General features: G+C 42.8%; 1 protein-coding gene across 1 annotated transcript in view; it reads left to right on the top strand.

Annotated features, from left to right (window-relative positions):
* Window positions 1-200: 200 nt before the first annotated feature.
* Window positions 201-21234, top strand: part of LOC112561383 (guanylate cyclase 32E-like) — a 73203-nt gene continuing 52169 nt past the window's right edge. Inside the window, exon 1 of the mRNA XM_025233857.1 lies at window positions 201-741. The gene's annotated coding sequence lies outside the window, so the exon portion shown is untranslated. The remainder of the gene's footprint in view (window positions 742-21234) is intronic.

The raw sequence follows: 21234 nt of genomic DNA, 5'->3' as shown, positions 1-21234 counted from the left end.
CTGACTGTGATGGCGCCTCGCCCCCTTACCCCCATTAAACCCCCATCACCACCACCACCCTGACACCACCACCACCACCACCACGACACCAGCAACAACTAGGGGGCGCAGGGTGTCGGACGCCTGGCTGTGAAGACTTGCGAACTTTTCTCTTCCGCCTGGCAACTCTCGCCCAGTCCGAGCTCTCGGGACGCGGTTTGTCATTTCCGCCTCTCAAACTGCACGCGCGAGCTCGCATCTATTTTTATGCTGATAAGGCTGCTGGTGGTGGTGGTGGTGTGAGGCTGGTGCACGTCGCTGCTGGTGTACGTCGCGGCGTGTTACAACACCCAGCATCGCTGTCGTCGAGTGACAGAAGGCGGGACTGACTGTGTGTCTCATCTGTCTGTCGGTCTGTCTGTCCGTGCGCCCACTACCACGACCGCACTCTAGTCGCTGGCTTGTATCGCATGAATGGCTACTTTTTAAATTTTTTTCTCTCCTGACCTTGCACTGTGAACCACTTACCGGCTGGTGAACAAACTTTGTGTACAGCGCGTACAGTCGTTGGTGTAGCTGTTACCGAGAACTACAAAGACGAGGGCGAAGTGGTGTTACCCTGGTGTTAACTATGTCTGCCTCATGTCAGAGGCTGAGTTGCGAGGATGTTTGTGAAGTTCAGTGTCGGGATTGTAAAACTTCGACAGAACTTCCGTGGGTGTTGTTAAACATGGAGCAGCTGATTCAACAAGTCGGTGCAGGGTGAGTTGTCAAACAATTTTCTTCTATTTGATGTAAGTTTGTAGACGAGTGATGTGAGAAAGGTCTGGGGATAACCACCCGAGGTGATATTCAGACTGCATTTTCTTCGTTGATGGAATGCATCTTTATTTATGAAGTGATTGTTGCGTGAGGTGTAGCGAGGATGTGGGTGCTCCCTTGATTGTGTTGTCAGAGTAAATCATTCAGGAAGGTAAATACAGTTGCACACGACTTGTCCCAAGTGTTATCACAGGCTTTCTCACTGTCGGAGTAATGACAACAGTGTGCATACTTTTGTGTGTTTTTCTTACCTCGTAAATAAACTTGGGACTTTATTTCTTTCTTTTCACCTCTCGTCTCTTTCTTCAGACTTTTCTGTTCTCTTTCTCTGCCCGCTCTCGTTTCACTTGCTCTCTCGACCCCACCCTGTTTAACAGTAGCCTTCCTTTCTCATTCTCAATTTTCACTTTGTTATTTTTTTATTAGTTCAACTTGTTCAGGTTAATGATCATCTAACGAGAAAGTACTGAGAGAGTGAGACCTACTTATTTTGCCTCCCTCCCACTAATTATTTTATCTCGCAAGTACAACATTTACTGACACACAAACACAGCCTCAGCGGCTTTGTTCATCGTGTCCACCCGAAGATTTGATGTTTCATTCATTACCTGCTTATGTGTTTGTTCATTTGTATTCTACTCATCTTCATTTGATGAACGCTGATACTAGTTTGTGTTGTGTAAGTTAGTGGCGCCTGTCACCTCGACAGTAAGACTTGGATGCTGTGGGTTCGTTTCTCGGCCTCGACATACCTTGTTCAGGGCGTGACATCTTTTTTACAGGGCTGACCATGTGTGTATATGTGTGTGCGTGACTTTTTGTGTATGTTAAGCACTTTGAGGGACATAGTTTAAATATTCACTGTTATGTTATTCAGTGTGAGCATCACTTTACACAACCACGTTAGCAAATCATCGGAGTTCATTTTACAGTTGGTACCACTTTGCACAGTTCTCGATGATAATTTGAGATTGTTATCGTAATTACATTTACACTACTGTAGTGTTTCAAGTTATATTTAGAAAGCAAATTGTTTGGTCACACACAAGTCCCGTTGTAAACGCTAACGGTCTCCACTTTAAAGTCAACAACCCTGGCTGTTGGGCAGTGACTACCACTCACTATTATTAGCAAAGCAGGATGTTGTTTAGAGACAACCGTACCATGCATTCGAAAAATTCAATGTAGTGGAGACACCAGGGTCAGTGTGCGCGTCTCTCGACAACGACTCGACCTGTTCCTGTCCCACCGGCGCCGCTTTCCGTTGTAGCAGACGTGGTGGGGATGGAGAACTGTAGCGTCTGTGTGATGGCTCTCACATCCTCCTGGGACCCTTGCTACAAACTAGGAGCCATGGACAGAAATAATTGCGGGATCCTTTAATTACACCCTGGAGTTATACCTCTGAAGTCAATGTGTCATGTTTACCCTTTGGGAAGAGGATACCCGAGTTGTTTGAGTACTGCAGTCCGAACCCGAGAATAATCGGTTCGATACCCGTGTGCCGCGGCGAAGTTTCTATAATCAAACCAGATGTTGAGAGCGAGTACCTGACTCCATGAAGAGTTGGGGACAGGTATGGGGTAAGAAAAGTCAGGTCTCTGATACCTCCCTACCCGACGACCTGAACAAAGTTAAGGGACGCCTATACTTTTTTTTCAAGGGAGCTTTGTAGGGCTGGAGTCACGGATCGTTGAGGGGCCATTGAGACACCCACAGTCCCCTATAAATGCAGTGAGTGGAAAGGCGCTGAAACCCTTTCAACCCTCACCTGATTCAATCTCCTTTTCTCTGCATGCACCGACTGAGCTCTCTAACTGCTTTCCCTCTCCTCTACAAATTAATCGAGAAAAAAACGGGAGAAATACGTGAAGAGAGCAAAGTGTTATCCATTACTCCAACACCCGCCGCCGTCTGTCATGACACGCCCCAAAACACTCCGAAAAAAAAAAACCCTTCTAACCCTAAAATACTTGGGTCCGCGTGCACCTGCGATTCTTTTTAAAAGTGAACCCAAGCGGAAATTATTTTTAGTGGGTTTAAATCGTTATAAAGTATTTCAAGATTATTTTAGGTGCACTCAAACGGTTTTACATATTAAAAATAGTATTTTTGAGGGCTCGATACAATACTATAAAAGTATTTAGAGCGGTACCGTTATTAAATACTATTTACTGAAATATGAGTAAAACTTTCTTATCTGGGTTCAAGAGGTCAAGACCCCTTTTTGCCTCTCGTAACTGGGAATCCCCTCATGATCATAATATTTTCAAGGCTCGCGAACTGCCTCATGACCTCAACATAAGTCAGGTCGTCTGTGTTTTTCTGTAATAAAAATATTGTTAAATTCACATATTTGTTGTCAAGAAATAATATCGTTATATTCAGCAAAACATGATGGACACAAAAATGATTCTGGGAACAAACATCAAGGATGGAGATTGTCATAAATCTGCAGAGAGAGACGGACAGGCGGACTAGTTAATTGACTGTAATCACAAATATTGACAGCTGTGTTGGTTGATGTCAGGAGTGATGGAACAGATGTGTTTAGTGCCCCTTTAAAGCCTTTGATGGCGGGTAGATGTCGGATGTGGAGGTGAAGAGAGAGCACTATTTATCAATAAATATTTCCACTCAGAAGACATATGGTCAGACAGTCCTCCTAGTGTCCATGGCAAAGTCTGCAATCCTTAGTTCTGGAGGTCAGTGCCAGCTGTCTGGCATCCTGTCCCATCCTGACCTGGTCAGTCACTGATGGCCGAGACATGCACACCATTCCTGAACATCTACAAACATCAATTTGTGTATTCAACGTAGATATTAAATCAACATATTATAAGAAAAGATGAGAGAAAGACAAGCTTCGTGATCACAGCAATATTCATGGATGCACAACAAATTAGCATATATATGCATTTATATACACACATGTTCGCGTGCACGCGCGCACACACATATTTATTATTTAGTGTATTTTATATATATATAAGTGAGAGAGTGAGGTAGAGAAAGAAATAAATGAATTACAATCGATAGCTAACACAATGCCTACAGACCAATGTTGAATTAAATATAAACGGCTTTCACGGCTTTTTTCATCAGGTCCTTGCAAAAGATGGGAAAGTGTTTCCCCGATGGCCACCTTCGCTCGTGAAGAGATCTTTGATAAACAGATTACAATACGGGGTTGTTCATTCACAGTCTCAAGCCTGACATCAAATGTTGGGTGGGTTTGAGGTTTGCTGGCGTGGGGTGGATTCAGAAACTCGTCTTTGCGGGTGTGATAGCGAGGGCTCACGGGTGACTAGACACAATTTCATTGGACATGGAACCTGTTGACGAGGCTACACACCGTGTTCCAGCCTCATTTGCTTGTAAAACACCACCACAAACAACACCAACATTTGTGAAGGTAGTCAACGAACTCTTGCAGTTTGGTTTCACCAAGATTGTGTCCATACATCCACCGCCACATGAAGCTTCTGTGAGTTGTATTCACTCCGCTGAATGAAACCCAAACAAAAGTTAATAAAGCTTTTCGCTTACCACCTGGAGGAGAGTGAAGCTAAAGTGACCAGACATGTTGCAGCAAGGATTGTGTGATCTCTGGACACATCAAGCAGACCAAGGCTTACAACAGGAGAGTGATGTCCCTTCGCATTACCGGCTTGAGAGGACGAGCTGTCCCTGTCCTCTTTTTTTTTTTCTTCTTGTAGTGACCTTGGATTTTATCGTGTTTGGTGTCAGTTGATTACTGTTGTTTTGTGCTTTTTTATATCGCCAGGCACTGCTCTGAACTGTTTTCTTGAGTCTGTGCCCAATTGTTGTCTTCTTCGTCGCCATGTCTGCGTCATCTCGACTCGGAGTTTTTATTTGTTTGTTGGATTAATTCCCAACTTCCTTGCAGGTGTTGAACACTTTTTTGCTGTACGATCCAGTTTCTTCGCAGCACTCCAGAATTTCATCAAATTCTGGATCCCCGTGAGTTGAGTCAACAAGCGCAGACTTCATCATCTGACCTCTCGTCTACAGTCTTGCCCCCTGGTTCCTCACCACCAATGTATTGCTGCCACATCCGTGACAATCATGTGTGCGCCAAAACTGGACAAATATATTATGTTGCTGCTACATAATTAAATGTTATCTACATAATTAAATAGAAGTCATACAAATACAACTAATAAATGTTACTATACAACATCTGGCTTTCATGTTTCTAATAATCAGTTGCAGTAATAATATACCGACATTATTCTTGCTTAATATAGACATAATTGATAGACAAAATAAATTACACCTCGGTATGGTTGAGCTAACCACAAGTCCGTATTTTACTTTTGACTTTTTTTGTTATTATTATTATTTCTGTTGATTTTACCACCAGCTGATCCGCTTTGTCGATAGAGATTAAGCCCACGTGTCAGAGTAGCTTCTGACTTGTGCAGCCTCCCAGGTGGCGTTGTGCATGCAGCAGGGGTCCTTATGTTTTGCACAGCTGCTCCCTGTCGTCACACCATTAATAACAGAATGCAGATCACGTGCATCTGCTGCTAAATATAGAAAACCAGGGGCGGATTTGACATAAATGAGGTTTCGCAATGATAAATCCGGGGCTACCGTCATGTCTGGCTGCTGCTGCAAAGTAGGTTGCATCACCCAACCTGTTGCGAAGGGAAGGAGGGAGACTACTAGACGAGCCTCCTTGTCCATATTATTGCGATGGAATCGGCGATGTTTACCGCTGGGCTGTACCATGACAACAGTGTAATATTGCGAACATATCTGCGCGCGGTGATGGAGTCGTGCGGGGTTGAAATTCCTGGTGCCGAGCTTCTTCCATCCGAGGGCCTTCCCGACAGATCCACAGGTCTTGAAGGTCAAGAGAGAGACTTGATGCAGGATGACTTGTTTACCTTCAAAATATGTTTTTCTCCAAATGTTGAAAATAGAAGTCCTATAAACTCTTGCCTTTGAGTTTCTTTTCTCAACTTTTTTAAAAGAAAAAAAATATAATTATAGTGTTATATCTATTAGAGAGTAGACGTGTAAACAATTTTTTCTAAAGCTGTTTACAACAAAAAATCTGAGCCTAAACTGTTTTCTTAAAATGGCATATTTGAATTTGTGACTGTACATTTTTAACATGGCCCGATAGCCTAGTGTTCTAGGGGCAGTAAACGTGAGTGGTTCACTGTGTCTAAAGTGCAACATGTGGAAAGTGAAGCAGAACAATCACCTTCCGCTTCAATTATTTTTTTGTCTGATAATAAGATATTCGTTTCGTCTTTGCTAAGTGGACAGGACGGAGTTCTCCACCCACTGACCCCGGAGACGCCATCTGTTGCACAGGGGAGGTCACTGACCACCAAGCTAGGGAACGTCCCCTGCGATGGTCGTCTAAAATCTTTGTCCAACACAGTCCATGTTGGATGGAATGTGTCCGATTAGGAAAGCTTATACGGGTTCTTGTTCCGGTGTGCGTGCGCACACGTTTGTCTCGTTTGTCTCGAGGGTAGACTGGAAGGCTACACAATGGGGGGTCGACAGGTGTGTGGTGGGACGGTCTCGCTCTTTTCCTGTTTTCAGCTCAAAAAGAAAAATAATGCTTCCCTCGGTAGTCTCGCATGATACGGATAAAATACTCCGCGTGCGTCAGCTGGGCCTACATGTTGCTGCATCATTACAGTGATTTAGTTCTCGGTCTGACTTCTCTGGTCTACCACCCTCCATGCTGTCTCTCTTTTATTCTCGCAACATTTTATTTGCCTCTTTCTCAATCAGCCTGTCAATCTCTCAATGCCCACTCTGTAAATCGTCTTTCTCGTCACTATCCCAACCATCACCTCATCATCATCGTCGTCATCGTCACTTTTGAAGGACTTGTTTCTTTGTTACAAGTAACATTTTTTAAAATACAAAATTACAAATCAGACGAGGATATAAAAATAAAGTCTTTGCTGAAATGACAAAGGTTCTACCTATTTGATCACAAAGCTGGTCTGATTATTCTTCCCACTTTTTCCTTCATCACTTTGTTCTATTTTTAATTGAAACCCTAGTAAAGGTTTTAGAGGGAGAGAGGTCTGTACTGTTTGAAAGAAGTGTGGAAGAACGGAGGAGAGGCACAGGAGACTTGACTTTTGTCCAAGGGTTCGTTGGGATTGCTTAAGGACAGCTTCCAAAAACCCGTTAGCCTTCTTACAATTTGCCCCGGATGTGAATAATAACATGCGTGAAGACATTGAACTCGGAGCTATTCCAGTCACCTTTCAAACTGACCTTTTATCTACAAGTCTCGTATTTTCCGTGAGACTTTCTACTCCTCCGAGTTTTATATCTCACACCTTATGTACTCTTGGCATGCAGAGTCTTCCAAAGGGTTTTCTAGATAATGTTGCTGCTTGACCAGCCTCAACAGAAAATATCAGTCGTAATTTCTGTTTTTATGTGCTCGTGGCGCCAGACGATAAGAAAAAAAGTCTCGTAAATAATTGCTATTGCGAGCATGAAGATGTCGACTGGTGAGTTGAAGCTGACAGACAGGGGAACCGTTGTATGAACTTTGACCTTTGCTAACAAAAGAAGGATGCCTTACACAGGGTCAAATGTTAGTTATCCCTTGTTATTTAGAGTTTGTTATGTAGGCGTAATTCTCGAAAAAAATTTTTCGATAATGAGGAAACCTGAAAATGTATTATGAATGACGTCACTCCTGGCGAGTGGTTGAGAAAGTTTGAGCAGAGAGAATGAATGTTAATAGAATTCCACTCGGATTTGAAAGTAAAATTTCTCGGTTAAGTCTCGTCCAAAATAAAACAATCCAGGGAATTTATATTCCACAAGTAATCTTTCTCAAAAATTGAAAAAAGTTCTAACTACAGAGTGCAGCTTTTTTCCTTAACATTGAAAAACTGTAAAACTAAATGTCCGCCAGGATGCAAAGAACTCGACAAGATTTTTTTCTGAGCTAAAGACAGAGAAGCAGCTGCTTAGACCAACGAAAGTCACAGTTAATTGGAAAAGAAACCTAACTCAGAAAAGGTCGATCAGCTCGATTTCTTCTTAGGGGAAGTTCGATGACTACAGAGTAAGTAGCACTACTACATGAAACTAGTATGTGGGTGAGATGTAATAAATGGTTTTGTCTTCTGCGCGTAGGATGAATATCTCGTAATTAGCGGGGCCACTGTGTGACCATCGGTTGGGTTGTACAGACAAAGATGTATTGGTGGAAGCTGCTCTGGCTTCTGTGAGTTCGATCACCTGAGAAGGAGAACGGTAAATGGAAGCGAAAGTCTTTTGTCTCTTACCTTAGCGTCTCAAGCTTTCGGTGTCTCATTCTGTCTCTTTCTCTCGTCTGTTATGAACTTTGTTGAACTTTAGACTTAGGTGTAAGATGTGTTGAGCGTCAGCTGTAACATCCATCCCCTTGATTGGGATGCTACAGCATGCATCCCTACTTTACATCCTATCTAACATTTGCTAAGATTGATGACCGCCGCTTACTCTTCCAGCAGTAATTTGATTTTTATTGTCAGCTTTGGATTAGTCCATTCACTTGAGTCGAGCTTATTTATACACAGCTTTCAGGGTAAAGAAATCAAGAAACACTCTAACAATCATTGCCCCTTTCTTAACTTGACAGGTTGACAACAGAAACGTGTCGTTTTGAATGAGGAGGGAGATAAAACTACGGTGGTGCCAGCAGCAAAGTGGCTCGCTATGTTCCTCTCGCTTTTTCTAACAGCTGCCTCGTTGAGTGACAGACAACAAATAAAAAAAGACATCGCTAGACTCTGCTTTATTTATAAGATAAAGCTTGACACATACGTGGTAAAAAAAATTCAGGATTGATACACACCTTGTAGTATCTGCCAAGTCAGTGCACTTTGATCATACGAACGCCCTCCGGACCAAACGACAGTGCTCTGTTTTTATCTGTCTTTCTTTTTTTTTTTTTTCACCTTATCTGCAGCATACGTTGGCCCGATGCCTGGTACGTAAATTGAATTAAGACAACCGGCGAGTGCTTAGAAATGATTGGCTAACAGCACCGTTGGCTTTAATCTGTGCCGCTGTCCCGGGCAATTAAACAAACGAACATCAGCCTAACACCGTCTTCCCATCCCCACACCATGCTCACCAAGGATTTATGTTTATTATTTATAGGGATGACTAGCATAGGGTAGGCTTACCCGTCAGGTCGTGGAGGGCGCCTGGCTGGTCGAGAATAACTGTGTTGCATGGACATCCAGAACAACATGAGCGCGAGAGGAAACAAAGATTGTTCTCTTTACAAAACAAGGGATCGAGTCCGAAACGGTCTGTTTAACTCCCACAAGACAGTTGATACTACCTCCTCTTCTTTGCTGTCCATTGTTTCCAGGGAATCAGCACGGCTGCCGAGGCTGTACAATCGTTCTGGTCTCCGTGAAAGCTTTGTTTAGCCAAGAGCAGGGTATGTCAGAGTATTTTTGTTCCAGGGGGATGTTCCCATCAATTTAGCTAAAACATCTTTTGCTCGTGAAAAAGTTCTATGATGTACCAAGCGATCAAATCTGTTGTGAACAAATTTGTTGACAACAACAACAACAACAAAAAAAGAGAAAAAAAACCCTTAGCCACAAATTTTATGCAATAACTCGTGTTTTTGTTAATAAAGTTTTTCCAATAAAAAAGCTCAGACTGTCTTGTCGCCTTAAGAAAGACTTCATCATGCGGAAGAGAAACTGAGAGGAGGAACGATTTGTTGAGGGTTTTGTTGACAAGCGCCACCACTTCAAGTATCACACAAGGCCGATTGTTTTCGTTTTTTATTGTCACAAGCGTGGTTTATGGGCAATAAAGTCTCAGTCCGCACGCAGTGAGGTATGTTAAATGTTATGTTAAATACTAGAAGCCATGAATTTAAATGACCTGTGTCCTCGCATGAGTAGCCGCCATCGTCAGTGTTACCGTGAGAATTCGCCGCGATCTTCAGGTAAGCAGGGTACTGCTTTGGTTCATGTTACCTGTAAGTGTTTTATGTCAACAGGTAGGACATCAAAACAAATCTCAGGCTTTCTGTCTTTCTCTCTCTCACACTCAGTTCATTCCATGAAGGTTTTTTTTTTCGCAACCATCCTTTGCTTCCCTCAGAATTCTTTCAACGCTGAAATATCACTCCACTACCTGTACAGCCCAGCCTCTGAATGGTTTGCTCACATATCGTCTGTAATGTCAGTGAACTTGTCCACCTAAGTGAACGCATTGACAGACTGAAGGAGAAAATAAAATGTCATTAAACTCACCTCAGTCTGGGGGGAAGCGGAGAAGCTCGGGGTTTCGGGATGAAGGGAAATGGTTGTTTACTTTCAACACTAGGAAGTAAATCCTTCTCCCATACGCTTCCTTCTTGCTTTTAATGTTTATGGCGAGTTTAATGTTTATTGTTGGTTTTAAAATTGCCAAGCCCATATAAGTTTCGTATTTCCTCTCTCTGCCACTTGTACACCCACATGGATGTCACACCATGCTCCGGAGTCCCCATCCCTAGTAAAAATCTCCTGTTAAGAGAATGGGATAAACACATTTCTTTATCTCATGGTTACAGACGGCAATAATAACCAAACATAAAATGTTAATAGAATGTGTATTGCAAGCTCGATTATCCTATTATTTATTTCTCCAAACCCAGCAATAAAACTGTGTGATGTCTAGCAGTGTCCACATGAATTATCTGAATCAGACGGTAAACATTACAAAAAATTATTTTTCTTCTCTAAAGTTCAGTACTTGTAGCAACACTTCACATTGTCAAAGATAAATGCACTTGAGAGCCGTGTAAATGTCATCTGGAGTGAATAAAGTAGTATCACGGAAACAAAATACCATCGAAACCTAATACAAAGACTGAAGGAAGAATGAATTGTGGGTAACAAGAAAAGTAGTTTCGATGATATGGTAATGTAGAACACACAACAGAGGGAGATACCGGTCCTCGCAAAGCAGACGACTGTAGTCGAGACAAATGTCGGTAACGAGATGGCGGAAGACTGGGGGTTGGTCAGGCGCAGATGCTATGGAGCCGGATGCGTCACTTCCGACTTGCAGGAAGTTCGATAGCGGCTGACTTTTGCGAAGGATGAAGGTCGGATGTCTGGTCTGGTTCTTCCAAAAATCTCCACGAATTTTCTTAAGGGCGTGGCTGCTTGAGTCGGCTTCCTTGTTGGCTGAATGAGCATCAGCTCGACTCACACATGCGTGACTTTTCATCTTTATCTACATGAGTAACTTTAACTTATCATCCACTACCACTGGTTCAAGTTTTCAAGTCGAGGTAGGAACCGCCGAGGGGACAACACCAGGACGACCTTTTCCTCCCGATCCCACACGACGAACTAGTTCAGACAAAATAACCAATAAGACTTAATATAATTTTATCGTCTGCACTCTAATTAATGGAGGACTCCAGTCGAAGATGTTTGGGGAGATGAAACCGAGCACCTGACCCAACTCCCACTGCTGGCACTTCACGAATGTTCCTGTGAATAAAGTTTGAACACTCGTCATAAATCACTGACAGAAACCGAGAAAATTTGGCTTATTGGACCCGAAGAAGCACCCCGAAGACAAGTTACAAAGTGATTTTCTTAGATTCTTTTGTCTTGCTTCCTTTTTCTTTATCTTTCTTTTCTCCTCTGTTTCTGCGTTTATTTTTTTCCCCACTACAAGTTTACAGAGGTGTAACTATTTGTGATCAGAGTGTTAATACCGAGTAAAAAATATAAACCAAGTGATTTAATGCCCAGGTTTTGCACATTTAGGCTCCAATGTCCTTCTTTATAACCAGCATTAATTATGTGTTTATGTCCTTTCCGTCTGCCGAAACTGCTGGAATTTGTTTTTTGTTTCCCCACGCATGCGCAGCTTTCAGAGGGTGATAAATAGCTTGGTAATCTTCTTATGGGCTTCTTGGGGTGTAACTCCCACAGCAAACCCGTCTTGGAGAAAACATTCTCTATAGTTTTTGAAATAAGTGTTTGGCAGGTATTAAATGAGAGAAAAAGGTGACGTATGATTAAGCAGAGGTCCTGCAAGTCTGTAACGTGACAAAGAAACCCGCCCTCCGCAATTTTCTTTCATTTTCGGAGGCAAACCGAGCTGCAGGAAGTACCCTGAATTACAGTCTGTAGATCGTTGCCATGGATAGCCCAAGCCGACGATTAAACTGTTAAGCTCAGCGGCGTGAGTTTGAAGAAAGCGATGGTCTGCTGTCCTGTAGGTAGAGGATAAGTGAAGGATCACGTGACTAATGACTGAAGGTGAGATTTACAGATTAATTGATAAATAGGATTTATAGCATCATCTTAGGAAGCAAGAAAACAAACAAACAAGCAACCGATCGTGTTAAATTTCCGTTTTCTTTTTTCGGACCACCTGGACTGTAGAATGAACCACAATCGGTGTCTGGTGTCCGTTACCATGGAGACCTGGCGCCACAGTTACACGACGGTGCTGTGAGTAACGTCTGGGAAAACCGCGGATGTCAGCACAGGCCGAGGACGTAAGCCACCCACAAGATGACGTAATCGAACGACGCCATATTTTTTGTGGGACGTGGTAAAGGCGTCCACCAGTGACGTCACTGGCGCCACTGTGGGGAGAGAGGGGAGGGGGGAAGGCAAGGGAAGGAATCTGTGGGAGGTAACCGGAGCTAGATGAAGATGCGTTCTGGTGTTGTGGCTTGGAGGGCTGCGTGTCGTGCTGGAGACGAATTTCTCAACAGGTCGTGAAGCAGGCTCGACTTGCAGCTGCACGTGAGAGCGCATGCGCACATGCACTTCCTCCATCGCCCCTGGGACAACGGATCACTCAGCCGCAAGGCTCTGGCTGAGACAACTTATTATTTTATTATACATCTGTGACGACACTAACAACGACAACGATAAAACAAGCTAACCATGTCTTTGAAATTCAGGTCTGAACTGTTGTAGTCGGGTGGCTTGGTGGCTGAAGTGCAGTAACAATTAAAATATTTAAAAGCTTACATACCCAGAGATAAGGTTTGGAGGAAACCTTTCCACCACAAAGTTTGCCAAGAAATAAATGTAATTTGTATTAGCACTTTAGTTGATACCACGGGCCGTGATTCTGTGTACCTGTCTGTGTACCTGTATGTTTACCTGTCTGTGTACCTGTATGTGTACCTGTATGCAGGACCAACAGACTGAGGCTGTCCTTTGTCGTTTCGGTCGTGCGACTTCTGAATGTTACTGAGTGCCAATGCATCACAAGAAACAAAAACAGACAGCACGCGTGCAAACTACAAAAATTAAGTGGTGCAGGGGAGAGGGAGCGAGAGAATGTGGGGAAAGGAAGAGGCCACCTAATGGGTTATTATGCACCATTGCACCTACCTTCATGCTGTTCTTATATTACTGCACCTCAGTCAGCAAAACTCTGGCACCAAGACAGAGAGACTATTGACACTGAGTAGCTCGGCTTCAAGCTCACTACAGAGGAATGTAATATCTTGTGGAATTCAGCTACTTATCTGTAGACGCGCGCGGGGAGAAATTTCGGAGGAAAAAAAAGCAAAAGTCAATAAGAAAAGAAATGATGGAAGGAAGGAGGAATTATTGAAACATAGCCCATCCAGTCTTCCCCACTACCACCACCACCCAGAACATACCAGTGGATATGGCTAAGAGCTGCCACAAATTGTGATTTATGATTCTGAATGCTCTAGTGAGGTACATTTTTTTTGGTTATTTTGTTTGTTTGTTTTGTTTTTTGTTTTTTGGTTTTTTGTGTGTGTGTGTGTGTGTGTCTGGCTTAAGCTCAACGCAAGATACAAAAAAATCTCGGTTAAATAGCTCTCACCATTCCATTGTGGAGATGTACACCTACAGCAAATATTAGCTACAGAAACCCACTTCATCATGATTGTCCACACGTACACCTAATTAATAGTCTCTGTTCTCTCATTGGCTGTAGACAATGGGTTTATTGGTGGTAATCAAAGAAATATTACAGATTCATGCAAATGGAACTTTGAGGACGCCCAGACCACAAGGTGCACTGACAGGTCTTCATCAGTGAGAGTCTGATGGCGATCTTTCTCAGGTTGCTGCAGCAGGTAGCCGAGTGACCTTTGACCCCAGAGGTCAGTCGGGGTGACAGTGCATCTCGCTGAGTCTGCCCCGGACAGTAATCACAGCTTGAATGAGAACACTTGGGGAAAACCCCTGAACTGTCAGCTTCTTTCCCCAATTCTTAAGAATGAACTCCACATTTGCATGAAACCATCGTCTACCACTGTCATGCACCCCACCCAGTGTAGTGGTGACAAGGATTATGTCATGCCACCCAGTATAGTGGGGACAAGGGCTGTGTCATGCCACCCAGTATAGTGGTGTATAATGAAGTGTATAATGAGTTGGGTTCGTGTCCTCTCACTCGTTGCAGCACCAAGGAATGGCGGGTAAACAAGGTCCCAGACATCGATTGTGGACTGAAGGTTATCCTCAAAGAACGTTCTCGTTTCACTTCAGCTTTGAGGAGAATAATAATGTGACACAAAAGATTTACTTTCCTCGGACAGAAGCAGCTAATAATGCTCTGGTTTGCTTCTTGTCTGATGGGGGGAAGGGAGGCCAGGAGAGTAGGCAGGGGATGGAAGGATGCTGGGGATACCTTGGGAGCAGCTCTTTGCTGTCTGGACGGGCAGTCAACGCACGTTCAGCACTGTTTAGGAAACAAAATAAGTTCTTTCTCTCGAATAGTTTGCACAAATTTGTTTTCATTATGCCGGAGCTTATCATAATTCTTGTTAAAATAAGAATGTTTTCTAACTGTTTGATAATTTTAAATTTTTTCTCTTTTTCTTTATTCTTTTTTGTTTATTTATTTTTTTTTTTATCTCCTGGAGATACCCGTTCGCCATGTACCCACATGTGTACAACCCTTTTTGTGAATGCACAAGCAGATGTGTGTGTGTGGTTGTTTTGTTGTTTTTTTTTGTTGTTGGTTTGATGTCGTGCCGTATTTTTTTCTTGAAAACAGAAAGAGGATATCCTTATATCCTTATTTTTTTTCTTCACTGGCATCATTTGATCACGCGTGTCTCTGCTATAAGCTCAGAAAGATAGTAATTTGGTGAACCTTATCCATAAATATCGATTCATGAGAGACTGGGGTACTGAGGAAACCTTACCCTAACAATCATGAGACTTACATTAGAATAGATGTATAGGTGGGTGGATGCGTGCGTGTTACTAATATATCTTGGTGGTTTGGTTTGGTTTGGTTTTTTTGCGCGCGTGCGTGTCTACTTGTGTGTGTGGGTTTTTTTTTAAGAGAATAAGAACATCCAGCCGATTATTGTTGTTTTTGTCATTTTGATGAGAGTTTTTACAACACCATGACTTTAAGCAACAAAAGTAGGTTGCAATAGTTAATGTCGAGACCATGATATTCACTCCAGACGTGCTCGCCGAGTAAAGTTATTTATCTCTCAGCTGCCCTGCTCTGTGTTTCTCAACCTAAATGGCGCATTTGACACGATTATCTCGTGTGTCATCATTATCATGCGATCTGTGATCTGTCATACACAACAACAAGCTGCGGTTACTCGCGCCGTGCCTGCACGAACACCGGCACGTGCACAACAGTTCGTCTTTGGTGACGTGTGACACGTGACTCTGGCCTCCCTTGTCCTCATCCTACCATCGTCAGTCTCCTGATGTGACATGGATGTGTGACATGGCGGGACAGACGCCTGGACTGATGGGAAGGGTTGGTGGGAAGGGGGGAGAGGCTGCCCTTATGGTGCAACCTGGGTGCACTAGAGAGGTATCATTGTCTGGGAGGTTCTCGAGTGGCAGAAACACCAGCAGGTGATGGAAGCTCACGACGAAGCCCTGCTGAGCATGGTGGAAAACTTTGTCTGACGGATGAGATTATGCATACAGATGGCCTGTTCCCCCGCCCGCATACTTCCCGACCCCCCTGACCCCCTGACCTCCGCTACGTGGCATCCCGCGTTACCGTGACGCTGCCGTGAAGGATGTCTCGCCAACGTGTTTATGAATTATTGAACTCAGAGAAACTTCCGACAACTCAAAACCAATTCTTTATGGTCAGGAAGAGGGACTGGGAAAAGAAAAAATGAATAAATACAACTGTCTGTATATTTGTCTTACTCTCTTTAAGAGAGAAGCTGCAAAAACACTGTAGAAAATGTAATAACTGTTTAAATAAGTAAAGACAAGTCTTGTAAAGTGTGACTATAGGAGCCTGGATAGACGCTTGCATCAAAGGTTTAGTACTTGTAATCCGGCAGTAAACAAAATTATAAAAAAAATAAATAAAAGTACAACAGTGTGTGAGTAGTGTGACTGTCGTGTGAATGGCTGCTCGAATAGGTCAGGACTTTTAGAAATGCTAAATTTCATTTTAAAGATCATTCTTTTCCAAAGTTCTACAAGTAAGAAATAAGAAGCGACACATGGGATACGGGTCATCAGCCATCATTTACGGTCTTTCTGGTTTAAAAAGTGCAGTTCTTTCGCCATTATCTCTTGAATAGTTAATGTCCTGGTGAGTGTTCTTCGTATTAGTTTTTTTTTTTTTATCCTCCTTCATTTTTTATCTATCATTTTTTTACTGACTCATTTTTTCCCGTATCATTTCACTCACTGCCCTTACAGCGTGTTATAGCATTTTAAATTAAATACAATTTCAGGATGATGACTAATTGCCGTCAATGGGGTGGATAATCATGTACATTTTGTGTCCACTACAGAACACAGTTATCCTCAGATTCAAGCTTGATAATTTACTGTAAGCCTTGAAGTTTGTCAGACACCGGCAAACAGTAATTTTTGATGTTTTGTTGTCGGGTTATATCAGCTACTTTCTGATCAGTGTTGATGAGTTACATCGTATGTCAGTAGAGTGAGTACCCTTCACACATTCTTCACTTGGCAATGCTATTTTTTATTTTTTTTTTTTTTTTGGCAAGCTGCTTCTCAGGTCATCATTATTGTGCGTTCATACAGGGCGTAACGAATTTAAATTAAGTGATACGTGATATAAAAAAGGCTTTCTGCATCCAAACAACTTTTTTTTCCTGCAGTAATTCATCTCAAATTTTCCCCCAAACTACAGTGTTTAGTAGGTACAGTCTGGCAGATAACACGACAGCAAACAGCACGACCATTCCAGAAGATGAGTGATTTTCATGTGGCGAAGTTATCTCCTTAATGGACTTGCACCTGTTGCTAAAGTTTGGTGCACTTGATTTAGTGTTCGAACGATAAACCCTCGTGTGGCTATGGCAGTAATTATCCACATAATCAAGCTTGTTTGAGAGGAGTCTTTGGGTTTTGACACTCGGGCGGATACCGCGTGAAAATTCTCGTTGGCAGAGTCAGTAATGAGAAGGAAAGACAATTTTTTTCTAGTCAGGTTTTGTTTACGTGTTGTGGTGTTTTGGTGTGGTGTAAATAAACAACCCTTCTGTTTTTTGTTTTTTGTTTTTTGTTTTTTTTTTCTCACAAGTTTCTTGGTAACTTTAGTACTATCGTTTATACATGCTATTGGTTGTCTGTTGGTCAGGAGGACGTTCGTTGCACCATGACGACAGCACGAGTCGCACTTCCGGTTATAATCAACTCTTGGGACCGGAAGCCCAGACGCTGTGATTGGATGATATCAGTCAGATAAACACTAAATATTGTATGAGTAGTTAATATTCAAAACAACACTTTACAAGGTGGGAGAACAAATACAAAACATCGTAGTGTGATGTTTTCCAAATATCTTACTTATTCTGCAAGTATGTGTCGTGTTTATACTCACCATAAACACAGGCAGTCCAACGGTTAACAGATGTCTGAGTTGTGGACGTCTGCCAAAAGGTCCGTTACTTTAGACATCAGAAATACAGACAAGCTGCTCGTGACAAAAACCCGTGAATAAGTTTGTTGCGCTTTGATGACTGTGTTTAAGATGTGAAATGGTCTTTCAATGTGTTTTTGAAATATAAATTTGCATAGAGAAGTGAACTGCACGACTGATGCTAAAGACGAACCATGCATATGGGACAATTCAAAACACCTCCTCCCGAAATCTCCTTTGCGGATGTATTAAAGAAGTTTTTCAGACCAGATTAATGGCTGACTTCATTGGGAAAAGATTTAAAGATGGTCTCGGGATGCCAGCTCACTTCGTGCCCGCAGAGATTGCCTTACCTGAGTTAATCACTGCACCTGTGTGTCAGCAGGACTCGTGTAGCCACGAGAGAACACGTGTGTTGTACATCCATACATTACCCTCGTTAAGTTGCCGGGGTATGTTGGGGAGGGCGAGACTGGACTACTGCCAGGAGCTATTCCGCACTTTCTTCTGTTGATATTCGCTGCGACGTCCAACATCAAACTCTCGTTACTAACTGCGATAAGCCACCTTCGTCTTCAGACTCCAAAAAAGCAATTTTCTCCCTCAAACTCACGTGAGTATTTATAAAAATGTTAAGGCTAGATTAAACAAGCTCCAGTAGCCGAATATTTGCAAATAAATGCAAAGTATATTCATAAATACTGAATTTAATCTCAATCCATTTTATTTTCAGCAGTAGGCACAATGATCACCCGACAGTAGTACATGAAAAAGTCCCGATTGTTACCTGGTCGAAATTCATGCGCTCAGTTCACTAATGTGCGTGAAAATCGTTTAACCACGAACAGTCTCTTGCGAAGTTCTCCATTGTGAGTCTCGGCGAGCAATGGACAGTCAAATCTTGGTTCTCAAGATATTTAAACTTTTGTCTGAGGTGCTAGAGCGTGAATTAGAGCCGCTCGCCACTCGTCTTGCTCTTTCGATACACCTGCCCGCGGAAAATAAAATAATAATAAAAAAAGCAACTACAGAAAAACATTTTACACCTACACAGGGCATCCTTCCACGTCACAGTATAAACCACCTCCTGACTGTTTATTGTTGTTTCTCGCGGACTCTGCTGACATAGTCATTGGTCGTCATTAGCTAAACCGGAAGCTGTTCTATCAATAGCCTCGTTCTAGGAGGTAATTGAAAAAAAAAAAACCTGCGAGCCATCTAGAGATTCGTGGTTTAAAGTTCTGGGTCTTGGAACGTATCGTCCACGTAGACGTGGGGAGCAGTGCACTCTAGCGGCTGGTGAAGTTGTCCTCTACCAAGGCAGAGAACTCGCTCGGTCTTAAGGGATTCGGTGTTTTACGTCAGCATTCAGAGAATCCGAAAGACTGAAAACTGGGTTATCTTCTCTCTCTCACACACACACACATTCACCTAACTCCCGTAACACACACACACACGCACACACACACCTCCCCGCGGACAGAAAGTTTTCAAGTTTACAGATTCCATGCAAACAATAACCATTCCTCCCAGAAGGTGAAAGAGTTAAGGAGACTTGAAACCTAGCACGCGGTAGACCTCCCTGACCTCGTCACGTGCCAACATGTGACTCTTCACTAATCGACATCAGCAACGGCGCAGCCTCGGGCGATGACGGCGGAGTGACGCCCTTAGGTACTCCTCACACGGCGCGACAAGTTGAAATGGGTTTTTACTCGCTAGTGTGATCTTCGTCGAGGAAGGTTCCACTCCGACATCGGTCAAAATCAAGAGCTCCTCGCCGCAGTGATCTCATCAAATTTTGCTGAAATTAACTAAAACTTTTCTGAAATATTGACAGATTACAGGTTGCATGAACTATTTTGCCATTGTCGGATCGAGCGTGTGACGTGAGCGGAAGCTTTGTTGAGTTTCTGGAACAATCTTCCCAAAGTCTTGGGGACAAATGTGAACCGACCCGCAGATGACTTGTCCCCCATGGGACTTGCCCTAAAGCACAGTCTTTCGCAAAGTTGCGTGTTGGAAACCCTGTCAGACCCTTATGACCGGGGCTTGAGGAACATGAAGATCGCCTTTAACGACTTTTTTCATTTGTTTGAAGGTGTCAGTACCGCCATTTGAATCTCTTTCTGCCTGCTGGCCTTAGAAGTGTCATCTTGAGGGATAACAGTCTCTCAAAGACAATCGTTCAGTTAATCAATTATTCCTCAATTGTAGGATTTCGTAAAGGAAGTGTTTTTCTAAACGTCTAAACTTTGTCAGAAAAAAAACGTTGTTTTTATTCATTCCCACTAGTCACTATCTCACTAGTCACGAGTTCCACTTGTCACGACTTTCACTTGTCACTATCCCACTAGTCACTATCCCACTTTTCACTATCCCACTAGTCACGAGTTTCACTTGTCACTATCCCACTAGTCACTATCCACTTGTCACTACCCACTAGTCACGAGTTCCACTTGTCACTATTCCCACGTGTTTTACCCAAATAATTAGGATTTTTTGAGGATGAGAAACGTGTTCGTCAATGATCTCTGCAAGCTACCCCTCCTCTCCTCTTCTCTAGAAAATTCTAACCCTTGACAATATGCAAATAAAGACCTCTGGGGATTTGTCGTAATCAATTTTTACTGCTCTTACATTCCAAAGGCCCAAAGCCAGGGTTGTTTATTCTTGTAGTATTCTTATCTCCTCAGCTACTTTACTCAGCTCCTGGCCCTTAGAGCACAATAAGTGACAGTTTTAAATAGAAAAGTCAATCCAGAACATCCAGGAACAAATATAAAGTGCCATAGAAAACAGAAAGCAGAGACCCTATCAGGAATGATGTGTCTGAAAAAGTAATTAAATGGTCAAATTAGAAAATTGGTAAGTTTAGCGTCTTTGACAATTTCACGACGGTTTTGGTCAGTTTGAGAATCTGTACAGTTAGGGTTTGCCTATGTTTGTCGATCAGCATATCGAAAAATCAGTAAGGTCTCGTCAGAAAACAAAGTTTTAACACACGCAGTATTGTCTTTTTTTTTTGTTTGTTTGTTTTTGTTTTCAAAGAATTTTTTTCTGATTTGTCTTGCTGCGACATTTCTTTCTTGGCCATCAGATACTCTCATCCCTAGTGATAATAATCATAAACCGTCACCTTCGTTGCACCTGAATCAATTAATGAGCAGAACATAGAACTACTCACTCATTATCTGACTTTCTTACGATGAATGACATTTTGCAGGACGCCTTTCATGTGGTTAGCCACTCGCTGGAATCCAGCCTTTTTCGTTTTTGTCCTAATGATTTCTTCTATCACAGCTTCTGATTCTTAAAGTTCAAAGTTGTCGGTTGGCAGTGGATGGCTCTTGACGTCTGCTTTCTGGGAGACACCACAAGTAACGGGCTGGTGGTACACAAGCTCATTACCTAACGAATATCTGTCAGCGTGTTTGCCTGTCGACTGGCCGCAGTGAGGACACGCCTGTCTGACAGCCTGTTGCCATGGGTTCTCGGCTCTAGACAACTGCGAGGACTTTGATCATGTTCGATCTGTCACTGCCA

Source organism: Pomacea canaliculata, linkage group LG1, assembly GCF_003073045.1.
Source record: "Pomacea canaliculata isolate SZHN2017 linkage group LG1, ASM307304v1, whole genome shotgun sequence".
NCBI classification, from domain to species: Eukaryota; Metazoa; Mollusca; class Gastropoda; order Architaenioglossa; family Ampullariidae; genus Pomacea; species Pomacea canaliculata.
The sequence above is the reverse complement of the archived record's forward strand: the minus strand, read 5'-3'. Positions and strand labels throughout refer to the sequence as shown.